The sequence below is a fragment of the Mustela nigripes genome, chromosome 17 (assembly GCF_022355385.1).
Source record: "Mustela nigripes isolate SB6536 chromosome 17, MUSNIG.SB6536, whole genome shotgun sequence".
Lineage (NCBI taxonomy): Eukaryota > Metazoa > Chordata > Mammalia > Carnivora > Mustelidae > Mustela > Mustela nigripes.
This window is the reverse complement of record NC_081573.1, coordinates 33,309,033-33,316,553: the sequence shown is the minus strand read 5'-3', so window position 1 is coordinate 33,316,553 and position 7,521 is coordinate 33,309,033. Positions and strand designations below refer to the sequence as shown.

General features: G+C 46.6%; 1 pseudogene; it reads left to right on the top strand.

Moving 5' to 3' along the window:
• The first annotated feature begins 2,679 nt into the window (after positions 1-2,679).
• On the top strand, positions 2,680-3,790 carry LOC132005303 (hsc70-interacting protein-like; annotated as a pseudogene).
• The last annotated feature ends 3,731 nt before the right edge of the window (positions 3,791-7,521 follow it).

The following is a 7,521-nucleotide window of genomic DNA, read 5'->3' as shown; positions in this document are numbered from 1 at the left end:
TTTAAAGATTTTATTTATTTATTTGACAGACAGAGGTCACAAGTAAGCAGAGAGGTACGAAGAGAGAGAGGGGGAAGCAGGCTCCCCACTGAGCAGAGAGCCCGACTCAGGGCTCAATCCCAGGACCCTGAGACCATGACCCAAGTCAAAGGCAGAGGCTTAACCCACTGAGCCACCCAGGCACCCCGAGAATGTTCTTATTCTTTTTTTTTTAAGGTTTTATTTATTTATTTGACAGAGATCACAAGCAGGCAGAGAGGCAGGCAGAGAGAGAGGAGGAAGAAGGCTCCCTGCGGAGCAGAGAGCCCGATGTGGGACTCGATCCCAGGACCCTGAGATCATGACCTGAGCCGAAGGCAGCGGCTTAACCCACTGTGCCACCCAGGCGCCCCGAGAATGTTCTTATTCTTAAGAGACGTAAGAGACGGGGTGCCTGGGTGGCTCAGTGGGTTAAAACCTCTGCTTTTGGCTCAGGAGGCACCTAGAGGCAGTCACGTTCACGGAGACAGGTCATGATCTCAGGGTCCTGGGATCGAGCACTACAGCGGGCTCTCTGCTCAGCAGGGAGCCTGCTTCCTCCTCTCTCTGCCTACTTGTGATCTCTGTCAAATAAATAAATAAAATATTAAAAAAAAAAAAAGACGTAAGAAACGCACACTAGTGTTTAGAGGCAAAGGTCATGAAGACCTTACTTTTGAAGAGTTCATGTTTAGGGGAAATATGTGTGTGTGTGTGTATACATGCGTAAAGTTAAGTGTGTGTATATATAGATGTGTGTATGTGTGTGTGTATGTGTATACCTGTGTGCTTTTATCTGTGAGTGTATATAAATGTATATGCTTATATATATGTGTGTGTGCATCTGCGTGTGTTTGCATGTATGTGGTTGTGTATGTCTATGTACTTGTATATATATACAGATATCCCAGAGAGGGAAAGAGAGAGACAAAGCGAATATAGCCAAATATTAACAATGTTGGAGCTAGGTGGGGGATATGCTAGCCATCACTGAACTACAAAATTCCTGAGCATTTAAAGTGTTTCATAATAGGGGTGCTTGGGTGGCTCAGTCGTTTGGGCCTCCGACTCTTGGTTTTAGCCCAAGTCAGAACCTCAGGGTCAAGGGATGGAGCCCTCCCTGCCTTGGGCTCCATGCTTAGAGGGGCATCTGCTTGAGATTCTTCTCCCTTCCCTCTGCACCTGCCCCTGCCTCTGCTCCTCCCCACTCCCCTCCCCTGCCCCACACTCACAGGCACATGTGCACACATGTACTCTCTCTCTCTTTCTCTCAAGTAAGTAAATAAATTAAATCTAAAAAATAATAATAACAAAAATAGTAATAAAGTGTTTCCTAATAAAAACATGAAGAGGGGCGCCTGGGTGGCTCAGTGGGTTCAAGTCTCTGCCTTCGGCTCAGGTCATGAGCCCAGGGTCTTAGGATAGAGGCCCGCATCGGGCTCTCTGCTCAGTGGGGAGCCTGCTTCTCCCTCACTCTCTCTGCCTGCCTCTCTGCCTGCTTATGACCTCTGTCTGTCAAATAAATAGATAAAATCTTTTAAAAAATTAAAAAAAATAAAAACATGAGGAGAAAAGAAGAAATACTTTTTAAATGTGGAAGTCATCCTGTGGAAAATTAGCTGTCATTGGAAAATTGCAAGTGACAGGCAGAGAACCGGTCTGGTGGTTCTTCATCTGAACATGGGGTTTTCTTACATGGAGGCCCTCCGGGGCGGAGGCCCCTCCATGGGTGGGCTCAGGGGCTGCCCCTGGAGAGCACCTGTGTCCCCAGGGACTCAGCAGGGCCCCAGCCTCTGGCTCAGCCTCTGCCACCTCATCACCCTACTTCCCTGGGGCTTGGAAGGAGGGTAAGCCACAGGTGCAGCCAGCCAGCCTCTGCGCTCCAGGGCTCCTCAGCCTTCCTGGAACAGGAGCCCAGGCAGGGACAGTGCTCAAGGATCCCTGAACTCCCAGGCAGGACTCAGGGGGCCAGCTTTCAAAGAAAGGAAAGGGGAGTTCCTCTCGGGGTTGAAGGTGGGAATCACCAGCGGTTGCCCACGGGGCTGTTTTCTCCCATCCTAGGGGGTGGGTGATACCCGCCCCTATCCTTCTGAGCTCACTCTGAAAAGCTCCCGGATCAAAGTTTCTCCAAACTTCCTTCGCTTAAATGAATTCTTGCATAATTAAAAGATACATAGAAGTGGAAACAACTCAAATGTCCACTGACAGACGAACAGATAAACAGAACGTGGTCCGTGCCTACAGTGCAATACGATTCAGCCTGAAAAAGGAAGGAAATCTTGACACGTGCTACAACAAGGATGAGCCTCCAGGACATTAAGCTCAATGAAACAATCCAGACACAAAAAGACAAATGCTGCAGGACCCCACTCATAGGAGGCACCTAGAGGCAGTCACGTTCACGGAGACAGAAAGGGGGCTGGTGGGTGCCAGGGACTGAGGACTAGGCTGTTTGATAGGATGGGGTTTCGGTTCAGGAAGTTGAGAAAGTTCTGGAAGGGATGGTGGTCACACAGCATTGTGGATGTACTTCTTACTATAGGGCTGTGCACCTGAAGCGGTTAAAATGGGAAATTTTAGACGATCACGCTGAGCTAGTACCTGCGCCTGGAATCGGGTGGCAACCTCAGCTGCGCCTGCCGCTGCTACTGTCTCTGGACCATGGACCCCCGCAAAGTGAGCGAGCTTCGGGCTTTCGTGAAAATGGGTAAGCAGGATCCAAACGTTCTGCACACCGAGGAAATGCGTTTCCTGCGGGAGTGGGTGGAGACCATGGGGGGTAAAATACCACCTGCCACTCATAAAACTAAATCAGAAGACAGTATCAAGGAAGAAAAACCAGAGAGTAAGAAGGCGGAGGAAAACATAAAGACAGATGAACCGTCAAGTGAGGAGAGTGATCTAGAAATTGACAATGAAGGTGTGATTGAACCAGATACCAATGCCCCTCAAGAAATGGGAGATGAAAATGTAGAGATAACCGAGGAAATGATGGATCAGGCAAATGATAAAAAAGTGGCTGCCATTGATGCCCTAAATGATGGTGAACTACAGAAAGCCACTGACTTGTTCACAGATGCCATCAAACTACATCCTCGCTTGGCCATTCTGTATGCCAAGAGAGCCAGTGTCTTCATCAAATTACAGAAGCCAAATGCTGCCATTCGAGACTGTGACAGAGCTATTGAAATAAATCCTGATTCAGCTCAGCCTTATAAGTGGCGAGGAAAAGCACATAGACTCCTGGGCCATTGGGAAGAAACAGCACATGATCTTGCCCTTGCTTGTAAACTGGATTAGGATGGAGATGCTAGTGTAATGCTGAAAGAAGTTCAACCGAGGGCCCAGAAAATTGCTGAACATCGGAGAAAATATGAAGAGTGAGAGATCAAAGAAAGAAAGAATAAAAAGGGTTAATAAGGCTCAGGAAGAACATGAGAGAGCCCAGAGAGAGGAAGAAGCCAGAGGACAATCAGGAGCTCAGTATGGCTCTTTCCCAGGTGACTTTCCTGGGGAAATGCCTGGTAATTTTCCTGGAGGAATGCTTGGAATGGCAGGGGGGATGCCTGGGATGGCAGGAATGCCTGGGCTCAATGAAATTCTTAGTGATCTGGAAGTTCTTGCAGCCATGCAGGATCCAGAAGTTACGGTGGCCTTCCAGGATGTGGCCCAGAACCCAGCGAATATGTCAAAATATCAGAGCAACCCAAAGGTTATGAATCTCATCAGTAAATTGTCAGCCAAATTTGGAGGTCAAGCATAATGCCCTTCTGACAAAGCCCTTGCTGAAGGAAAAGCAACTTCGCTCACCTAATGGATGTCACAATAATACAAACCAGCGTACCTCCGACCTTCTCATGAAGAAAGCTGGGGTGCTTTGAAGAGAATCCCTACCCCTCTGCTCCCCATGCAACTGAAACATTCTACAATGGTTTGCCATTAGGGTATTCATTCAGATAATGTTTTCCTACTAGGAACTACAAACTTTAAACACTTTTTAAACCTTAAAAATATTTTAAAACATATTAAAAGCATGTGTTAGTCCCTACATTCTTCTTTACTAATCATTTCAGTTTTTTTCCTTTGGATTAATTGGACAAGGAAGATATTTCAGTGTGGAAGATTCATTGCTCAGTTATAACGAGTGAAATAAAGGTTTATTAGTGGGAGGCAAATAATACATTAAAATAAACGAAGTTTGAGTTGGAGATACGGTTTCTGAGGCATTTTGACTTGTCTTTTTAAATGCTTTATTTTTTAAACACAATTTATTTTGATAGAACCATTGGGACCACCAGTATTGCAGTCGGACCTGCGTAGGGACCGGAAGTGCTTGGCCCGGCAGCAGCAACCTTACTCATTTTATATAGTGTGCACCTTTGTGCAGATGCATTTAAATCTTACACTGTGGTGAAGGGATGATTTTTATAATGCTGCAGTAGACTTGGATTACTTAGCTGTGTTCTTGTCTGATATAGAAAATAAATGTTTTGCATTATTTCAAAAAAAACCGGGAAATTTTAGGTTAATGCATATCTTACCTCAATAAAAATATATGCGATTACATACAACTGTGTATTCACACGCATACCTAGTTTAGATCTTACTGGTCATCCTGGAGGCAGGGACAGGGTAGTGGGTGGGGGCCGGTGTTCAGAGGCGGAGAGACTTAACTTTCCACCAAATAGCCTTTTTTTTTTTAAGATTTTATTTATTTATTTGACAGAGAGAGAGAGATCACAAGTAGGCAGAGAGGCAGGCAGAAAGAGAGAGAGAGGAGGAAGCAGGCTTCCCTCGGGGCAGAGAGCCCGAGACGGGGCTCAATCCCAGGACCCTGGGATCATGACCTGAGCTAAAGGCAGAGGCTTAACCCACTGAGCCACCCAGGTGCCCCTAGCCTTTTACATGGTTTGAAACTTTTTTCCCATGTGCATGATGGACTTTTCAAAAAGATAACATCTATAATGTATGCACACAAAAGCAGTAGACTGAGAAGTACTTCTCCCACTTCTGACCATCAGCCCTCCGTGGATCATTTCTTTTCCTCAGAGAAAAACAGGCTGAATGATTTCTTGTTTGTCCTTCAGAAACAATGTAACCATATGCAAGCACATATATAAAGGTAACAATGTAACCATATGCAAGCACATATATAAAGGTATTCCTTTGAAAGTAATAGAAGCAGGGGAAAAAGAAGAAAAAAAAAGTAATAGAAGGGAGGGAGGATGGGCAGGCAGTATATAGTAAACACGAAAATACTGTTTTGCACTCTGCTTTATTTACCTAAAATGCGTCTTGGAAGCAGTGCCCTGTAGTACACTTAAGACTGGCCTCATGCTTCAGTGGGTGTGTGGTTCTCTACTGGATGGATGGACCAAAATGTATATAGCCAATCCCCCCAATTGATGGATATTTTGGGTTTTTCCAGTCTTTTCATTTAAATTAAAAAAAAAAATGCCGAAATAACTTTCCTTGAGCAAACTCACCAAGGGGAATGCAAGTGGTGGATAAATTCCTAGAAGTAAGATTGTCTGGGCTTTTGCTTCCAGAGAGATGCAAAGAGAAAGTCCCTGCCCCAGACAGCTGCCTCGGAGCTTCCCCTTTTCAGCAAATGCAGGAAGGGGGGGGCGGTGTCCCAGGAAGGGGGCTCCACATGGGGTTGTGGGGACTCACCAGGCCCTTGATTTTGGAGCAGCTGGGAGCCCCACTCCACTCTGAAGCCTTCCTAGAGGGCATCCTGCCATCCCCCGCCACCACTTGGCTGGGTGAAAATGAGCAGCCCAGCTTTCCCAGGAGCTGGAAAGAAGGATGGGCACATTTAATTGAGGACAGCAGGCTGGCAAGTCTGGGCACTTGTGGGCAAAGAGAACTGGTCAAAAGCTCGACCAGGAGGCGAAGTCTTTGAAGGTCCTGACCACCCCTTGGGCCAGACAAGCAGACTATGAGGCGAGTGGGAAATCTTGATATGGGGAGAGAAGGATGAGGAGGAAGAAGTAAAAGACTTTGGGGCTAACTGGCCACAATAACCAGGATGACAACGGCGATGCCAACTGGTTCTTACTGAGTGCCAGATGTACTCGGTCTTGGATTTTACATTCACTAGCTCACCATCTCCCCATAGCAACGCTTGGAAGGGGCCACCGTCATCATCCCCATTTCTCAGATGAGGAAACCGAGGAGAAGGTCAGATAAGGCCAGAGACAGTCCCCAGAGAGTGGCAGGGCTTATATTGGTGCTCAGGTCTGACCCCAGAGCCCAGCTGCACCCTAACCGCTCACCCTCTGCAGCCAGGGTCAGATTAGGCCCAGAGGCACCAGGGAGAGTGACAAGTCACACGTGGAATCCACAACAGACTGTTACTGATGCCTGATGGCTTGGATGAGGAACCAAGGCGCAGAGACCGGAAGCCATCTGCTGGGGCCACAGTAGGGCATCTGGGTTGGATCCCAGGGTTTGTTCATTTCTTTTTAAGATACATTCCACATGCCATAAAAAGTCACCCCTTTAAAGGGTAGATAATTCAGTGGTCTTTTAAGATATTCACAAGGCATGTAACCACTTCACTATTTCATTTCTGAAACATCTTCATCACCCCAGAAAGAAGCCCTGAGTCCAGCAGCACTCACCCTCCATGCCCCCCTGTCCCCAGCCCCTGACAACCACGAATTTACTCTTTGAGTTGGCCTTTTGTGGGCATTTCACAGAAACGGAACCACGCAACATGTGACATTTTGTGTCTGGCTTCTTTCGCTGCCTAATTTCTCTCAAGGATCACCAGGGCTGGAGTATGCTTCAGTAGTCCGTGCTTGCTTCCAACTGAATGATATTTCCTAGTGGAGACCATATTCGGTTCATCCATTTATCTACTAGCAGTCTACTACTACTAGCAGTCGTTTCCACATTTCGGCTATTCTGATGATAGCCAAATGATAACATGATGTCCACACTTTTGTGTGAGCGTCTGTTTTCAACCCTTTGGGGTGTTTAAGGAGGAGTGGAATTGCCAAGTCATAGGCAATTCTATGGTTACCTGATTTTATTTATTTATCTGAGAGAGGGAGGTGGGGGATGGATAGAAGGAGGAACACTCGCTGCTGAGCAGGGAGCCCGATGCGGGGCTCAATCCCAGGACCCTGAGATCATGACCTGAGCCAAAGGCAGATGCTCAACAACTGAGCCACCCAGGCACCCCTCTATGGTTCACTTTTAAAGGACCTGTCAGGCTGTTTCCAAGGAGGCTCCCCCAATTTCCATAGCGACTGGCAATGAAGCTCCAATCCTTCCACTTCCATGTCAACCCTTGTTACCATCTAGATGTTGGTTACAGCTCCTAGTGCGCATGAAGTGGTATGTCATCGTGGTTTTGATTTATGTTTTCCTAATGACTAATGTGGCTGAGTATCTCATCACGTGCATATCTGCTGTTCGTATATCTTCCCTGGAATGTCTATTCATGTCTTTGCCCTTTTTCTTTCTTTTTTTGATTAAAGATTTCATTTATTT